General features: G+C 44.8%; 1 long non-coding RNA gene across 3 annotated transcripts in view; it reads right to left on the bottom strand.

Annotated features, from left to right (window-relative positions):
* LOC132407521 (uncharacterized) overlaps positions 1-18,872 on the bottom strand; it is a 65,486-nt gene that overhangs the window by 11,695 nt on the left and 34,919 nt on the right. For 2 of the 3 annotated variants that reach the window (XR_009516499.1, XR_009516497.1), the window contains exons 3-4: positions 13,572-13,725; positions 3,271-3,366 (exon numbers count right to left, since the gene is read on the bottom strand). This is a non-coding gene — a long non-coding RNA (uncharacterized LOC132407521). Of the gene's footprint in view, positions 1-3,270; positions 3,367-8,645; positions 10,251-13,571; positions 13,726-18,872 lie in introns of those variants that run through there. The other variant, XR_009516498.1, reaches the window with a different exon arrangement.

The following is an 18,872-nucleotide window of genomic DNA, read 5'->3' as shown; positions in this document are numbered from 1 at the left end:
CCTAAAAATTTAAACTCTCTCTCGCTCTCATTGGTCTGGTGCCGATTCTCAAGTTGGGGAACTTGGAAAAAAGCGATGCAGCGGACTTCATCATTGCAAATCAGCAACTCATTTTGTTATGTTTCCCCTCTTACTATGAAAGGGGGACACCTCTCTGTCCTTTTATTTGGGAGAGTGAGAGCTTGTGGTGAGAAATATCGTGGGATATTGGTATGTAAGCCAACATTCTGAGGAGACAACACCCTCAAGTGCACTCTGGCGATGGCTTCTCAATTGGAGCCGTAACGTCTGCAAACGTTTTGCCAAGCTCGGTGATCAAACGATTTTCCAAACAACTAGCCTGTGGTATGTTGAATTGGTGGAGCGAACGGTTAGTCTTTGTTGGCTGGCAGATGCTGGTCTTTCTCGGGGGCTTTGCTATTGCTTGCTTGGTGCTGATGCTTTTTTTTGCTGAAGTAAGTGGGGAAGGGGGAGGGTCATTACTTTGCTGTTGCTTGCATGTGCGGGGTGGGGGGCCTTTGGGATTCTAGCGTTTTTACCGTCTCTCATTCTATGGGGCACTCGTCAGTTTTTGTGGATGTCTGTGAAGAACAAGAATTTCAGGATGTATGTTTCTCTGATATTAAATAGAACTATTGAACTCTGCTCTGCATATTCTGACTTGCATCATTGACAGAGCAGAGACACAAAGGCCAATTCTTGGACCCCAAAAGAGACCTAGGTTCATGGAATAATGAGCGAGCTTCACATACAAAAAGAACCTGCTCCTTGGCCGAGGTTTCATCTTAAACTGTAATTGCTGAGTGATGCTCAGAAGTTAGGGCTCTTTTTCTTCTAAACCGAAATGTCTTCCGGAAACACTGCAGGGACCCAAGATGAGCCTTCAGGAATCATAGGATGGGAATGTCTGCAGGAAGCACACCTCAAGAATTTCTCTGCAGGTCTCCTACCGAATGATGAAAAATGTATGGTGTAGAAGTTCAAGTTCGCCATCCTCCTGTTGCCATGAACCAGGCCAACAGGAACAATTGTCCCTTTTAAGCAGGCATTCATGTCTTTATGTTTAATTTTAATTCCAGGCACATCATTGCTTCTAATAAAAAAATCATGAGCCTATATTCAGACTGCCATTCCCAGTCCTACACTATTTTGCTGGTATTTAGAAGTAGAAGATTTCCTAACAGTATTTTGAAGAACATAAAAAAGTATAGCACAGAATGGGCCCTTCAGCCCATGATGTTAGCTAACCTTTTAAACTACTCCATGATCAGGCTAACCTTTCCCTTCTTCATATCCAATAACTATTTTGCTTTCACCCATGTCCCTTAAGTGTCCATAATGTACCTGCCTCCAGCTGCACCCCGAGAAGTGATTGCAGGCACTTGCACTTCCTTTGCAAAAAAAACCCACCACTGGCACCTCCCTTAAACTTTCCTCCACTCATCTTAATAGGATGCCCTCTGATAATAACCATTGCTGCCCTGAATAAAAAGCCTTTCCATCTGTGCCTCTCGTTGTGTTATACACCTCTATCAAGTCACCTCTCATCCTCCTTCACTCCAAAGGGAAAAGCCCAAGCCCAACCATCCTTTCCTTATAAGACATACTCTCTTATCCAGGCAGCACCCTAGTAAAGAAAATCAAGAACAGCTAAACACAAGAGGTTTTGCAGATGCTGGAAACCTTAAGCAACACATGCAAAATGCTGGAGGAACTCAGTAAGTCAGGCAACATCTTTGGAGGGGAATAAACAGTTGGCATTCCAGATGAAGGATCTTGGCCTGATGTGTTGAGTTCCTCCAGCATCTTGTGTTTTGTAGAACTCCACTACATCTTGGGGCTGGAAACAGAAGCTACCTAGTTTTGGCACATTGCTCTTTGTGGGCCCTGCTGATGGCAACTTGGGAGAATGTCAGGAAGTGGAGCCAATCAAAACTGAGAGTCCTTGTGACCCCCAGCAACTTGACTGTGAAAAGGGGTAAGCCATGGAATGCATAGAAAATACATGTCCTGCCCTCCTGCTGGTGAGGTCCAGCCCAATGAAGTAGCCCAAGTCCCTCTCCTCAGACGTCTGAAGCAGCTCGTAGTTGCTCAGAAACCAAAGGAAAAGCTGCTGTCACGAGGGAAGTCTCCTTTTTTGGCAGTCTCAGGTGGACCAAAACCAGGAACTGTTTTGGACAGAAGGCACAGAGCTTATTCACCAGGACAAACTAGAAAAAGAGCCAGGAGTACAAAGCACAGATTGATCAGGAATATTACAAATTACTAAATCCCTGCCCAATCACCATCAGCATATAATCTGCAGCAGCGGAGGTCCTAACACACCAGACCGCGGCTATACTAAGAGAAGGAATGCTTACCGTTCCAAGTCCAGACTGCACTTTGGGAAATCTGGTCACTTGGGTGTTCTTCTCTGACCTGCACATGATCAGAGCAAGGATCCAGCGACTAGGACAATAAAGAGGTGGCTGCGGGAGGCAGAGGAGTGGCTACGGGATTGCTTTGGGTTGGTGGACTGGGTCGTTTTCAAGGATTCATCTGTGGATCAGAATGAACGTACCACAGTTGTCGCGGCCTTTATTAAAACACCTGTAGACGAGTGTGTCCCCACAAAATCATTCATAGCCTTCCCTAACCAGAAACCCTGGATGAACCATGAGATCCACAATCTGCTGAGGGTCAGATCAGAGTCAAAGTCTGGTGATCGAGAAAGTTACAAGAGGTCCAGCTATGATCTCCGGAAAGCCATCTCTCAGGCAAAGTGGCAATTTCAGACTAAACTTAAATCAATGAAGGATGGCCGACAGCTGTGGCAAGGCTTGAATGTCATCACCTCTTACAAAGTGAAACCAGGTGACATAGGTGACAATAGGGCTTTGCTTCCTGATGAGCTCAGTGCCTTCAATGCTCACGTTGACTGTCAAAACACAGAGGAACCATCACAAGCTCCTACAGCCCCTGATGATCCTAAGATTCCAGTCTCTGAGGGGGACGTGAGAGCATCCTTCAGGAGGGTGAACCCATGGAAAGCATCCGGCCCAGATGGGGCACCTGACCAAGTACTAAAGACTTGCACTGATCAATTGACTGGTGTGGTCACCAATATCTTTAAACTCTCGCTTCAGCAGTCTGAGGTACCCACCTGCTTCATTTATACCGGTGCCTAAGAAGAACGTGGTAACCTGCCTCAATGACTATCGTCCAGTGGCATTAACGTCGACAGTGATAAAGAGTTTTGAGAGGATGGTGATGAAACATATTTACTCCTACCTGAGGAACAATTTGGATCCACTCCAATTTGCCTACTGTCACAACAGGTCAACAGCAGATGCCACTTCACTGGCTCTTCACTCAACCCTAGAACATCTAGAAAGCAAAGATACGTACATCAGGATGAACTTTATCGACTACAGCTCTGCACTCAATACCATCATCCCCTCAAAACTGATCAGTAGGCTTCAAGACCTTTGTCTCAATACCTCCTTGTGCAAAAGGATCCTCAATTTCTTCACTTGCAAACCCCAGTCACTCTGAATTGGCAAAGATATCTCCTCTACAATCTCCACCAGCACAGGTGCACCACAAGGCTGGTCTACCCTGCTCAACGCTTTTCACTTATGACTGTGTGGTTTAAGCACAGCTCCAATGCCATATTTAAATTTGTTGATGACAGCTCTGTCATAGGCCAAACCAAAGGGGATGATGAGTCAGCATAAAGGAAGGAGATTGAAGATCTGACTGAGTGCCGCCACAACAACAACCTCTTACTCAATGTCGGCAAAGCCAAGGAGCTGATTATTGACTTCAGGAGGAGGAAACTGGAAGTCAATGAACCAGTCATCATTTCAGAGGCCCTGTCCTGGGCCCAGCACATAAGTTCCATTATGAAGAAAGCACAGCAGTGCCTCTATTTCCATAGCAGTTTGCAAAGATTCAGCATAACATCTAAAACATTGACATGGTGTATGATGTGTGATGGAAAATATATTGATGGGTTTCATAACAGCCTAGTATAGAAACACCAATGTCCTTGAACAGAAAACCCTACAAAAAGTAATGGATATGGCCCAAACCATCATGAATAAAGCCCTCCCTACCTTTGAGCACATCTTCACGGAGCACTGTCACAGAAAAGCAGCATCCTTCATCAGGGACGCCACCACCTAGGTCATGCTCTCTTCTCGCTGCTGCCATTGGGAAGGTACAGGAGCCTCAGGGCTCACACCACCAGGTTCAGGAATGGTTATATCCCTCAACTATCAGGCTCCTGAACCAAAGGGGATCACTTCCCCCAACTTCACTTGTCCCATCACTGAACTGTTTCCACAAGCTATGGACTCATTTTGAACGACTCTTCGTCTCATGTTCATGATAATTATTGCTTGTTTATTTATTAATTATTATTATTATTCATGCTATTATTTCTTTTTTGCACAGTTTGTTGTCTTCTGCATGCTGGTTGTCCACCCAGTTAGTGTGGTCTTTCATTGATTCTATTATGGCTTTTGGATTTATTATGACCTTTGACACATCAAGGTTCAAAGTAAATTTATTATCAAATTACATATATGTCACGGTATATTACCCTGAGATTCATTTTCTTGTGGGCATACTCAATAAATCCATAATAGAATGAATAATAGCCAACTTGTGCATTGAACCCAGATGCAAAAAGCAACAAACTGTACACACACAGAAAGAAATAATATAAATATATGCACTTTGAAAATAAATTTACTTTGAACTTTGAAATTTTGTAATTTTCTCACTGGCACATGGTCTATTCGCATTAGTTCCTGAGGGAACAGGGAGGTAACATTCCTGAACTGCTTCGTGTGGTGAAATCACCCTCAAGTGGCGTACCAGTGGAGCCACACTAACCAACCGGCTCCAGATACAACCTTCATCAGTATTGACTTAAGTCTGGGCTTTATGTGCCATGGTTTATGGATGGGGAAAACTAATGTGCCCTTCCTGTTGCCGGCCACTGGTTTGCCCTATGAAGCTAAGTGGAACTCACCATATCATAATCAGGACCTCTGAGAGCATTTAAAGTGCAATTAATATCCTGAGGAAGGGTCTCGGCCCAAAACGTTAACTGTTCATTCATGTACTTGCAATGAACATCGATAGTACAGATACTATCAGCCTGGGTGGTGGGGTTCATTGTAGGAGCACAGCAGCACAATGCCAGAGCAGTTAGTGGTAATGCTTTACAGCTCCAGATGCAAGATCAGGGTTCAATTCCCATCTCTGTTGGTAAGGAGTTTGAATGCTCTCCCTACAACTGCGTGGATTCCTTCCGGTGCTCTGGTTTTCCCCACGTTCTAAAGATGCACCGGCTAGGGTAGCGGGTAGTGGGCATGCTATGTTGGTGCTGGACACACAGCGACACTGGCAGCTGCCCCTCCCAGCCTGTTCTCAGTACAAATGATGCATTTCATTGTGTGTTTCGATGTGCATGTTACGAATAATCTGATCAAAGCGAATCCAGTTTATGGAGAACAAGATATACAGAAAGGAATGAAACAACAGAGCATATGTTTTTTTTTGCTGATATTGGGTGAAGAGGTGCAGGCCAGGGTACTGGGGGAACCACCTAAACTCAACTCCTACCTGACACAGTCTACTCTTCTTCTTCAAAAAAAAACATCTACTACAATGGCAGAACACCCTCAGTTCCATCCCTTTTGTAAAATGTGACCCTCTTGATGGTGCTACACGCTCTCAGCATTGGGAGTCAAACAGAACGATGGGCTGAAGGCACTTGAATGCTTTGCTTGTTTGATTCTGAGGCAAAAAGTCTCGTTGGCTTTGGGCTGGAGATTCATCCTAGCTTGCTGACAGTCATTATCAGCTGTTGTCTGGATACACCTAGATTCCCCGTCCTGACCTCTCTGCCTCTCCGATTCCTCAGGTGCCCTTTAAAACCAACCACATAGAGCTCATGTTCTAATATTCCCAGATATGGCTTGGTGCCAAATTTTATTGAACAACATTCCTTAGGATGTTTCATTACAGTAAAAAAAATGCAACATAAATGCAAATTATTGTTGTTTTGGCATGTGTATCAGAGGCCAGTTGATATCTGTTGAATCAGATTCCAAAGCAAGTTATCACGTCGAGAAGACTGGCAGAATACAGTAAAAACCAAGTCGTGAAACCAGGACTGCAAGGGTTAAAATTCTTTGTAAACCCGGGCAGCAGAGAGGGGTTTTTAAAAATCTGTTCCCACAGCTTGAAGCCTACTCTTTCACCTTTGCTCCTTGGATCCCGGGAACTGGCAGAAATTACCAGAGTCTGAGAACAAGGGAAAGAGGCCCTAAACCTCATTCCAGACAGTGTCTAGACAGGTTGCAATTACTGCCAGCACGAAACAGTCAAGCACAACTATTTGAAGTGAAGGGAAACTCAACAAGAATTAAGGAGCAGTGCCGGCCCACTCAGGAACTTCTAAGCCTGTTCATTTTTCTTTCTGACTCCCCTCCTTCTATCACCGCCATTCTTTCGGCTACATATTAAAACTCTAGCTGCACACTAAATCATTGTAAGCAGCTTATATCAGGATGCCATAGACTTCAGTCTTTATTTTCCCACTTTGTTTCTCCTGTTGAGGTGCCTTGGTTCAATTCCCTCTCCTTCCATGGAATTCCAATGGTCAAACTTCTTCCCATTCACATCCACACCACTGAATCCCAATAGATTTGCACGGAACCCTGACCTCCCACATCTCTCCCCATTCCATTCTTGTTACATGGTCACCTGGAAAGCATTCTAAAACAATGCAATTATAAATCATGCCCCATGAATGGAATAGTTCTCCGTGGTTTAGTTTGGTCGCTCAGCATTAAGCAGCCAAACCGGAGCCACGTCTCAGCTGGAGGCAGCAGCTAACTCTCAGTGCATTAGCTCAATGCTCTCCATATTTTAATGTGGTCAAGTTGCTGTTTCAATGATCCACTGGGCTGGGGGACGCAGGTTTGTAAACTTCTGGTTGGCTTTTTAGGTCCTTCACCCAACTCAAACATATTTGGGGTAAATTAACTTTTTTTTAATCTCAGTGATATTTCAAACACGTTTAAGACTAATCTCAGAAAAGAGGCAGATTCCTCACTTCACCGACCCATTTTTTTCTGCTTAGTTTTCCCTGTCTTGGTTTGGCTGGTGGTACTGTTCTGTGGAATCCAAAAAAAAACCCCCTCTTGGAGCACTGCCAAGGATGTAGGAGATCGACAGTGATAATCTACAGCTTACTTGGTCATGAAAATTTCACAACAGGTCCTAACTTCCCCAAACAAGTTCCTTAATTGAAATCAAGAGGGAGATCTGGACCAAGGCCTTACCTAATACTTTTCTAATGCCAGGAATGCTAAGACAGGATGTTGCTTTGGCTAAGATCAGCGGATGTGTTAGCTTATTCTGTGTATAGCCCAAACTGATGTATAGCCACTGGGCCACCAAGACAAGTCATTAGTCACTTGAGAACCCATTGGTTGCAGCTTCGTAGAAAATTAAACCGAGAAGCAATGTTATGTTGTCCAAACTGCTTTCTGTCCGTGCTCATTTGCAATAAGTTTCTTCTACCCTTGATCTCCCCATTTTTTCCAATTCATTCTTAATTCATGAATTTAGGTTCATTCCAAACCTCTGTTTTTCAGCTGCTGTCGGTTCTCTGTTGCATGCTTCATTTTCCTTATTCCTCTCTGCCGTTGCATTCTTTAACCGTTCTCCCTTTTTCCTTTGGTCTGTCCTTCCATTACCTTTTCAACTCATAGTTCTCAGTCTTCCAATGCCTCTGCCTCCTATTTGGACTCATGAAAAATAATTCTGTTATTCACCGCTTCTTCAGCAGCGGCTTACAGTTGAGGATGACTTGTTTTTGGTCCAGCTTTGTGGGGTCTGAGGTGGCTGATGAGGTTATAGTGGGATCTATAGACCCTGTCGTAGATGGAGCAGAACGTGTTCTAGAGGACAGGCAATTGGGTAGTTTGGGAGTTGTTGTAATCTTCATTGTTTGCATTTTCATCTGAATTGAAAAGCTTTTCATTGCTACTCTGAATGTTTCATCTCTGTTCTGAGGGGTCCAATGAGTCAATGGGAAGGCTTTACATTTGTTCAAGGAAGCGTTTGAGAACAGTCCCTGTAAGGTAACGTTGTAGCTCTATAAAGGTCTGCTGCGACCACACTTAGAGTATTGTGCGCAGTTTTTGGTCACCTCATTATAGGAAAGAGGTGGAAGCTTTAGAGAGGGTGCAGGGGAGTTTTACCAGGATGCTGCCTGGATTAGAGAGCATGTCTTCCGAGGACTAGTTGAGCGAGCCAGGGCTTTTTGCTGGAGCAATGGAAGAGGAAAGGTGACCTGATAGAGGTGTATAAGATGATAAGAGACTCAGACAGAGCAGGCAGCCAGAGATTCTTGTCCATGGTGGGCAAGAACAGCCTAATATGAAGAGACATAATTTTAAAGTGATCAGAGGAAAATATAGGGAGAAGTCAGAGATAGATGTTTGTTATGCACACACACACAGCCCTGCCAGGGATTGAGGGCAGGTACATTAGGAGCATTAAGAGACTCTTAGATAAACATGGATAAGTTTAAATTGAACTTGGAATAGGTTAAAATATCGGCACAACACTGCGGGCCTGAACTGTACTACACTGTTCTATGTTCAATACCTGAACTGTACTACACTGTTCTATGTTCCATTCCTGAACTGTACTACACTGTTCTATGTTCCATTCCTGAACTGTACTACACTGTTCTATGTTCCATTCCTGAACTGTACTACACTGTTCTATGCTCCATACCTGAACTGTACTACACTGTTCTATGTTCCATACCTGAACTGTACTATACTGTTCTACGTTCCATACTTGAACTGTACTACACTGTTCTACGTTCCATACCTGAACTGTACTACACTGTTCTATGTTCCATACCTGAACTGTACTACACTGTTCTATGTTCCATACCTGAACTGCTTTCGCCATCCATTTGCTGACTTCTTGGTGTAATAGCGTTCAGTATAGAGTATCTGTTTTGGGGATTTGGTATCAAACATGCAAAGAACCCGGTTTATGCTAGGAATGTTGGCCTGGGAGAGAATGCTGATGTTAGCTCCCTTATCCTTGCAGATGCAGCTTTGCTTGTCCCTCCCTAGAGGTTTGTAAAGCCCATGTTTGGTATTCCAGCTCAAACAGGTATAGGAGGGCAGGGAATTTACCACCGTACAGAGCTTTTTAAAACAGGGAACAACGCTGAATTCTATTGGGTAAGGACTTTGGGATTATAAAGAATGTCTGCTGGAGAGGTCATTGCAGAACTGGCCAGGAGGATATCGATAATCACTGGTCATGTCACAGAATCAGCTTCTGGTTAGCAACTCCACACAACGAATTCCAAATGTCTTCCTTGCTCTGACACAACCGATTTTGGAAATGATGGGGTTGATCTTACTGCCTTTCCACTGTTTTGGCTTGACAGAGGACAGGATTGACGTGGGGGAGTGGAAGGTGGAGATCACCTGCTGTCCTGAGATGATCACGTTCTAGTTTAATTGTCATTCAACCATACACGAACACACGTGAATACGGCCAAACAAACCGGCGATCTTCCAGGCCCAAGGTGCAAGGTGCAAAACTCCCTACCAACAGTCATACACAGCACAAGGCACGTATAAGATAGCAGTAGGATACAGTTGTGCAAAAACATACAGTCCAAGTCCCCGAGTCCATGGGTGTTGCAGCAGTCTGCAGCCAAACACAATACTGCTTGCTTTGCCCCCTCCCATTGGAATTTACCTCAGAACAGGCACCAAGCGAGCACCCCAAGAGAGACATCACACTGAGAAGCCCAGCCTGCTGACATCACCAACATGGTGGTGACACTTTCACTCATAAGTTCAGGGGTCATACAGGTATTCAGGCCTTTCACCCCGCCAAGTCCTCACCAACACTATTGCAAAGATCTGACACTAATCGCATTTTGTATTCTTCCATCCTCCACTTCCCCCTGGCCTTATTACTCTTCTGCCAGGCACCAGGGGTTATTTATAGTGACCTGTTTGTCTTTGCAATGCAGTGGGAAACTGGAGGAAAATGAGGTCATAAAGAGATCACACAAACTCCACACAGATTGAACTCAGCATCAGGATTGAATTTGGGTCTCCCGCGCCCTGGGGCAGCAGCTCTACGAGAGATGCCCTCATGCCACGAGCGTCCAATTCCTATGAATCCACGACCGCACGAATCTGTGTGTGGGAGTGGGAGGGGGCGGTAGAGGAGCACAAGCAATGTTAAAACATTTTATTTTTATGCAGAATCTTTGAGAGATATGGGAGGGTGACGTTCTCCTTCTCCTTAAGCCTTCCTCAACCCTGGACTTATTGCCTTCTCCATACCTCTATTTCCACCAACCCTTCCTGGGATTAAAACCCTTTCTGTTCTCCATGAGCCTGGGTTTCTAACCCAATTTTCTTAACTGCCTGCCTGCCCACATCATACTCATTAAATCTGGGCAACAGCTGCAGTAGAGTTAGGATATTTGAAGTTTGTTATTAAAATGGTTTGTCCAAAGGCTTGGTTTCCCCCTCAACTCAAATGCATTCTCAGTAAACTTATCCCCATTGTTCCTGCCATACATTTTTCACTCATTTACTGAGAGGCTTCCTGAGTAGTGGCCACAACTCAAAACCGAAGGGACAAATCTCTTGTCTCACCTTGTAATCTGACTCTCAGACAATGGGCAGCAAAAACTCCCCTTACATTTCAGTGACCTGAATAGGCTCAGGTAGTGATTAGAATAAATCCCCATGTTGCTTGAGTAAGTCAGTATCCTGCTTTGGTCATGATGTAAAGATTCACATTCTCTTAATTTTAATGACACTATTTCACAGTCATTAGGTGAACAATCAGATTATGTCATTGTGTAGAGATATGGAGCAGTACTGTGTCAAACTAAAGCCCTTATTTATTTCAATTAAATCATGATCAGAAGGTTACTGACACATCTTGTTCTCTTTCAAGTACTTCTTAAATATATTAATGGTTTCCGTCTCTTCTATTCTACCTGGCAATGAGTTCTAGATCTCTACCATCCTCAAAACATCTCTAAACTTTCTAATTATCCGCTTAAAATTATCAGCCATAGTTGCCCTTCCCCGATCAGTCCTTCTCTCCCACTCTATTGTAGCCTTATCAGTATCTTACACCCTTCAATTTTCAAAATACTTACTGTAAGACACTAGAATGATAAAAATCCTCTGTCTCCAAGGGTGAAGACAGCTGCTGCATAGTAACACCATCATTTGCATACTCCCCTCGAGGTCACCCAATCCTCCCTCGGAAATATGTTCCCATTCCTCCATGGGTCTGTCTCCTGTCACTCCCTCTGCAACAACACTGTGGAGACCTTCACCAGATGGACTGCCGCAGTTGTCGAATGCAGCTCACCACCAGCTTCTCAGGGGAAATCAGGGATGAGTAACAAAAGCTGGCCTTGCCTGTGAAACTCACATCCTGGCAAATACAGGAACTTTTAAAAAAAAACTTAAATTTCCATTCAACCTCATGCTTCTGATGAAAATCAATCCTGCCTAATCAATCTTTCCTCAATTCTCCAGCCCTGGTATCGTTCTCGGAAGCCCCCCACCCCCCTTTGTATCTTCACTGCTGTCACGTGCTACTTGTAATATACACAGAAATTAGTTGAGCAAGTTCAGACTAATCTTCAATTCTATGCTTCAGATATTAAAAAGAGTGCACTCCGTTAACTTCCTCACCAATTCAGCTGTCTGTCCAACTAATTTCAGGGACAGACATGTATTCCCGGGCCCATCTTCCTTTGCACTTCTCGTCACTCCATCTGTTCCACACTCCCATGCCTTGCTGCTGTTTCCAAGAGCACTACTTCAGTTTTTAATGAATTTAATTATATTTCTGTCCACTTTTTCTGTCCACTGGCCAATACAGTCAATAGGTTTTTTTTACCCCTTCACTATCATCTACATGGCTGATTCCGGTGTCGTCTGCAAATTTCTTAATTACGTCCTGTAAATTTAACTCTAAATTACTGGCATGCACCATAAAAAGCAATGAAAAATACTGCAGAACCTCACTGTAAGCAGCCTTCCCGATACACAAACAGCTGTTGACTCTTTGCTTCCAATCAGCGTCACTTTTGGCCGGAAGTTTCTAATTTCCTTTAAAAAGGTGGTTTTACCTTTACCACCAGCCTGCCATGCAAGAGTCTTTCTAAGATACCTGCAGACTGCATATAGCAGACTACCATCATCAACGTTGTTCACAAAAAAACTCCACCCTCCCTTTCCCCTACTTGGCTCGATCTGCCCTCATCTTCAAACCTCTTGGATGCTTGCCTCTTTACACTAGCTATCTCCTCCCTCCACACTTAGACCCAAAGCAGGATTTCGATTGAAACGCCATCAGTTCCTTTCTTCGCATAGTTGCTGCTCGACTAATTGAATTCCTCCAGCAGATTATTCACTGCTCCATACTCGCGCATCTGTTGTCTCTTGTCTTGCAGTTGTTCCTGATGCTTCCTTAGTCAGGTTGCTGCATTGAGAGCCTTAAGGCTCTTCATTTGGAAACCCAGTGAAGATGGAGAACATAATGTCACAAACTAAACCCCCCCTCCCAACTCTGCTACCTTTCCACCAGTGGCACAGTGTATGGGTGGGATGACGTCCTTATCAACACCCAGAATCAAAGGTTCAAAGGTTCATTTTATAGTCAAAGTATGCACGTACAATGCAATTCTGATATCCGTCTTCTCCAGACAGCCACGAAGTACAGAAAAACCATGGCAGTTGTTGAAAGAAAGGACATCACCCCACCCCTAGCACAAAAGGGAAATAAAACTCACAAATCCCAACCCCACCCACCCCCACCCATTCCCTCACACAACAAAACTAACAGATAGCCCACATGGAAACTGATAGCTGGGTCATAAAAAGCATCAAACCCCGAACCCCTTCCTCCCAAAAAAAACCATTGATAATGATATAATAACAGCAATAGTGATAAAGAAGCAGTTCCTTCTTGATTCTGAAGAACTGTCTAATAAGATACAGGTCACCAATAGCCTCCCCCAGTGATGCCCAGTTTGGTTTCAGCCAGAACTAATTGGCTCTAGACTGACTGACCAAATATGGACAGTTTGCTGAGTCCCCGAATGGAGACGCAGGAGGCTACAGATGCTGGAATCTGCAGCAACACAGAGTCTGCCAGAGGAATGCGGTGGGCGGAGCAGGGTCCGTGAAGAGAAAGGAATTAACTGACCAGCCTCCGAGTCCTGATGCAAGGTTCTGCCCCAAACCATTAATTCCTTCCCACTGCCCCCCACCAATCAGTACAGCTCAGCCCACCGAGCTCTGCAGCAGAGTGCTTGGAGCTTGGGATGAGAATGAACGGCCTTGACGCCGAGGCAACTTCTGATTGAGTGTACCTTAGTGAAAACAAAATCAATAGGAATCAATGGAAAAAAAAACTTCCAATGGCTGGAGTTCTCATAGAATAAAGGATTGTGGGTGAGGTTGTTGGAAATTAGTTACCTTAGCTCCAGGATCAGAGCAATCCCTTGGGGCCAATCATCTTCAAGCTGCTTTATTTATGACTTTACCTCCGCCACAGCGTCAGATGCAGGGATGCACTGTGTTCAGGTCTGCTCACAACTGCACGTATCATCCAGAAGGTTGTACCAGAATGCTGAAAGAGTCAGGTTACAGTCAACACCGCACATAGTGCCAATCTAAGCTCTGTTGTTGCCTGTTTGGAGCTTGCACATGCTCCCTGTGACTGTGCGGATTTCTCCGATTTCCGCTCTCATCCCAAAGGCAAGCTGGGTAATTTGGCACTATCAGTTGACTCTAGAGGCGTGACAGGAGAATGAAGAGGGCATTAAGAGTCATGTGTGAGGAAAGGGAGGTTGTAGGGAAGCGTGAGTGGGAATGCAGTTGATGTGATCGCTTCCTGAGAACTGGTGTTGACCCAATTGGCTGAGTAAGAAGTAAGTATGAGGAAATAGCATCGAGCCACCCAGTTCCAGGTAATGATCATCCCCAGCTGGAGGTGAACCATTTCTCCTGGACAGTCAGGTGATTATTGGGGTAAGTGTGGAGGAGGGAGAGGGGAGGTTCACCACTGTCCTTAAATGTACCTGCACCAGCCAATATCAAAGGCCGGGTATCTAGTGAAAGGTCACTCCAAGTGCCCAATTTGAGATGGGTGACAGTCGTCAACTCTGTCTTGGGGGAGATCACGCCTTCCACCTTCCTGAGCGTTCATTCACTCCACCAGTCTAACACCGTGCCTGCAATGTCAGCCATCTACAAGGCAGAGTACTTCAAACTGCCTTCCAAACCTAACGACCCCTACCAGCCAGGAGGACTAACAGCAGCAGCCTCAGGGAAACACGCCCTACATCTCCGTCTCAGTCACTCCGCCATGGAAACCTGGAATTATGTCACTGCTCCTTCCTCGTCGTTTGCTTTAGATGCTGGAACCACCCCCCCCCCCCCCACAAGAGCACAGTTAGGTCACCACGACAAACCCCACAACAGAGCACAAAGGTGCCCTGCCAACAACTCCTCAAAGCCATGCGTGATTAGCCCAGCCCGCAATGCCACATCCTGCGGACAAATTCTAAAGAAAAATTCAAAATGTTTCAACGTCTATTTTTTTGCTCCCTTCCTGACTCTTCCCTTTTCCTTTTTCCACAGCTTCGTTTGTTTTTGTTGTTGGCTCAGAATCCTGTAGCAGAAAGTAACTGAAATTTCTGTGAAACAGCCATTCTTGCTTCGTTGCTTGAGGCTTCCTGTACCAAGCCACACAGCCGACTCTGGAGAATTCAGTCCTTCACTCCCAGCTCTTGGTTCCCAGCTCCCATACGGAATATTTATTCCATAACTTCACCCATCCCTCCCACCGAACCTTTCTGCGTTACCACTGAAGCATCTGTTAAATTAGCAGCCTCCCTTTCCAAAACACTAGCACTTCACAGAGGACGGAGCTTTTAACTCTTTCTCTCCCTCAATGATGACGATCACATAGGCACTTGGTGAAAGATCCCAAAGCCCTTCGTGAGTGCATTACCAAGCAAAAGTTGGACATTGAACCGCACATCAGTGATCAATATCCTCAGAAGGGGAGTGGGTTTAAGCATTTTTAAAAGGAGCAAGGAGAGCGAATTCCAGGCCCCAGCACCCTGGCAGCTGAAGGCACAGTTGCTAGTGTTGGAGCAAATATGGGAGTGATCAGGAGGCCAGAAATAGAGAGGCATGGAAACGTTGAAGGCTGCAGAAACTGGAGGAAATTACAAAAATAAGGAGAGGATTTGAAGACAAGGAGGGGATTTCCAAAATCAAGGCGCTTTTTAACTGTAGCATAATGAGGTCATCAAGGGCATGATGAAATAAAGACTTGCATTTATAAGAAATCAAATTCTGGGAAAAGGAAATGGACAATGCAGGCCTTTGATCCTGCTCTGCCATTCAATAACATCATGGTTGATCTGATTTTTGGCCTCAGCTCTGTTTCCTGCCTGATGCTCGTAGACCTCAGCTCACCCGCAGTCCAAAATTCACTCACAGCCTCCCACATACTTAACGACTGAGATCCAGAACTCTCTGAGGTGGGGGTTTTTTCCAACCTCTGGATGTTGCAAAGCAATGTCACTGCTACATTGTAGGAAAATGCCTTTAGCAGGGCCTGACTGGTCTCAAGTTTACAGCGAGTGGGTTCAGGCAGTGAGTTAGATCTGACAGCAACAAAGTATAAAGTTCAAGGTACACTTTCGAAGCGTGTATACTATATAGAATCTTAAGATTTGTCTCCTTATAGGCGGCCACGAAACAAAGAAACCCAATAGAACCCATTATAAAACAAGGAAACTGTCAAACACCCAACCTGCAGAAAAAGGAACAAATCATGCAAACAATGTAAGTAAGCAAATAGCATTCATAACTGAAGTTCACAAAAGTGAGTTCACATCCATGAAGCCAGTCATCACTGCAGCTTATCTGGGAGCCCGTTAGTTAGAGGCCACAGCATTAGAGGTCTGTCATCAGACAGACAAGTAAATCCCCTGCCTTGATTCAGCCTGTACCTAATCTTTCCAATCCACCCTGGAGCTTAAATCCACCAGACACATCCTCGCCTTGTTTTGGCGACTTTGAATCACCTCGAAGCAATGGACAAACGTTGGCTTATTCCCCTTCCTTGTGCCTGGGCCCTGCCACCTCAGTTTGGTTCTTACCATCCGTCATCTTCAAGACTTTAGTTCACACCGCAAAAAGGCCGGTCGTACAGGCGGTTCAAAAGCTCAACCCCGAAAGGGAAGTTTCAGGCCACTGATTGCTGTGATCATTTCTGTGATTAATTAAGTAGTTTATAGTTTTGTTTCCTGCCAGAAAGCCGTCACTGCACTTCAACAGCGCCATCTTAAACGGGAGATCTTAAATCTTAAAATCATATATGAAGGTTTCAGCAAAAGATGAGCTGAGGCAGGGACGAAGTCATATCATGATATCAAAGTGGAACTGTGTGCATTTAGTTAGAACATTGATATCTGGTGCAAAGCGACTGCAACTGGCAAGGAGAAGGAATTATGTTTGTGGTAGAGATCAAAAATCAATGCTCCAAATATTTAGTATGAAGAAATGTCTGCTGGTACAGTACTGAATACTGGACAACCAATCAACCAATCCACAGTGGAGGGGTCCAGAGAGGCATTATCCAAACAGCAGAGAAGCTGTGAATGAACTGTGAAAACTGGCAAAGTAGTTTTCATCAAGGGGTAGTGTGGAGATGAGAGAATGTGTAGGTTGAGAATAAATCCTTTGGAAACACTGAAGATCAAGCTAAGAGAATTTAAAGAAGTGCCATTGCAGGCGACCACCTGGATGGATAGATTGACCTGGGAGGAGAATGCTGCTACAAAACTGGAAATGGTGACAAACCAATGGAGGACCATGTTGTGCCAACCATATCAACGGTCGATGGAAGTCTGAGAGGATAGGTTGGCTGATGACCTTCAACGAAAGTTATGTAGGACAAAATTTGCAACTTCTGAAGAGCTCCTCTGAGGCAAGGGCAGAAGCACTTGGAATTCTGGGAAAGGGAAACACTGATCTGGAAGATAACACCACAGTCAAGAATTTTGAAGAGGAAAGGCTGGATTCAGCAAAAGTTTGCAAGGAGAAAGAGCACAAAGGTGTCTTCTTCTGATCTCCCATCAAATGGTGGTAAATTTGAAGAGAGGGAGGGAGAATTGAAGATAAAGAACAGTTGACATGGTTACAAGTCAAAGGAGTCTTAGCTCCTTTCGTTTTGGAAATGGATAAAGGTTGCTTCTGCATGTAAAGCTGTTAGTTCTCACTGAGCCATGGGTCCCATTCACTGCTGAAGGTGATGAAACTAGCCAAGCTCTAAGTCTTTTTGTTTTTTGATGGCACTGACTCTCTTGAAGAAAGTGGCCTGGAATAGATTCTCATAGAGGCCATTCTTCATGCAGCATTCTGGGTGTGAACACCAACAGATTACGTGGCTCAATGAAGTAACATATCTCCAGCTAATTCCAACAAAAGATGGCTCCTTATCAACCTTCCTGCCTCAAGTTCAAGTTTAATGGTCATTCAACCATAATGAATACCCATGAATGCAGCTAATTGAAACAGTGATATTGTGGAACCAAGATACAAAACACAGCACCAACAGTCATACACAGCACAAGGCACATATAGACAGCAATCAGTAAAATACAGTCACACAAAAACATATATAGTCCAAATCCCTGAGTCCATGAACGTTGCAGCAGTCTGCAGTCAAACACAGCTTGTCTTCTGCTGAGTGAACACTGGGGGGCAGTGCTGAGTCCAGCTTGGACACTGCACATCATCACGCTCGGCACTGACTCTAACGCCTCCCTCCTGGGTGGCACTATGGCTTTCCGCCTAGCTCACTCTACAACGGAGGCCATACTGCAGCCCTACCATCCGCCAATAAATCAGTGAACTGGACTTGCAGCATTCTACAATAATAACATCCAACAGGGCCTTGCAATCACAAGAAAAACGACCTGCTGTTAGACTGCACACCTCCGCCTCTCTGCCCCAGGCAGCAGCACGATCTGCATCAAGCCCGGCTACACTGTCAACTGCCAACATAGAAGGAAACCATTCAGCCCTTGAGTCAAATGCCAGCTCTCAGAGCATTCAAACATGTCTGTCTCCCAAACTACTTCTCTCTAAACTAAGGGTCCCCAACCTGGGGTCAATACACCCCTTACTTAATGGTATTGGTCCAAGGTGCAAAAAAGGTTGGGAACCTCCGCCCTAAACTACTTTCCCTTACCTGCACATCAACGCCCTGCTAATTCTCCTGCCATCCTCTAGTGCCAGTTTACAGACCACCAGCAAGCTTTGGGGTGTGGGAGGAAAGCAAATGCCCCTGAAAGGAACCCAGTCTCAGTGGGAATGGGCATGAATTCCACACAGAGAACACCAGAGGTCAGGATTGAAGCTGAGCCACGACGTGTGCACAGCAGCTTGAACTGCCGAGCCTCTGTGAGACCGCATTGCTCTCAAGGACTCTGCTCCATAGCAAACATGACAGAGCCCACATTTTGCAAAACATACCTTCAGAACTTAAATTGTTTTGATATCTCTAGATGACTTTTTGTGCCTTCTGAATTTCCTCAACTATGATATCCTGCTTCATCCATTCAGGTAAATAATGGGTGCAAGAAATTTGGGGGGAAAACTAATTCCCCAAAGAGAGCTGAAGTAAAAACAGGAACTGCTTCTCATACTTATCAGATGAGGCAGCATCTGTGGAGAGAGAAATAAAATCAATGT

Source organism: Hypanus sabinus, chromosome 18, assembly GCF_030144855.1.
Source record: "Hypanus sabinus isolate sHypSab1 chromosome 18, sHypSab1.hap1, whole genome shotgun sequence".
In the NCBI taxonomy this organism is placed as follows: domain Eukaryota; kingdom Metazoa; phylum Chordata; class Chondrichthyes; order Myliobatiformes; family Dasyatidae; genus Hypanus; species Hypanus sabinus.
This window is presented reverse-complemented; position numbering and strand designations above follow the sequence as displayed.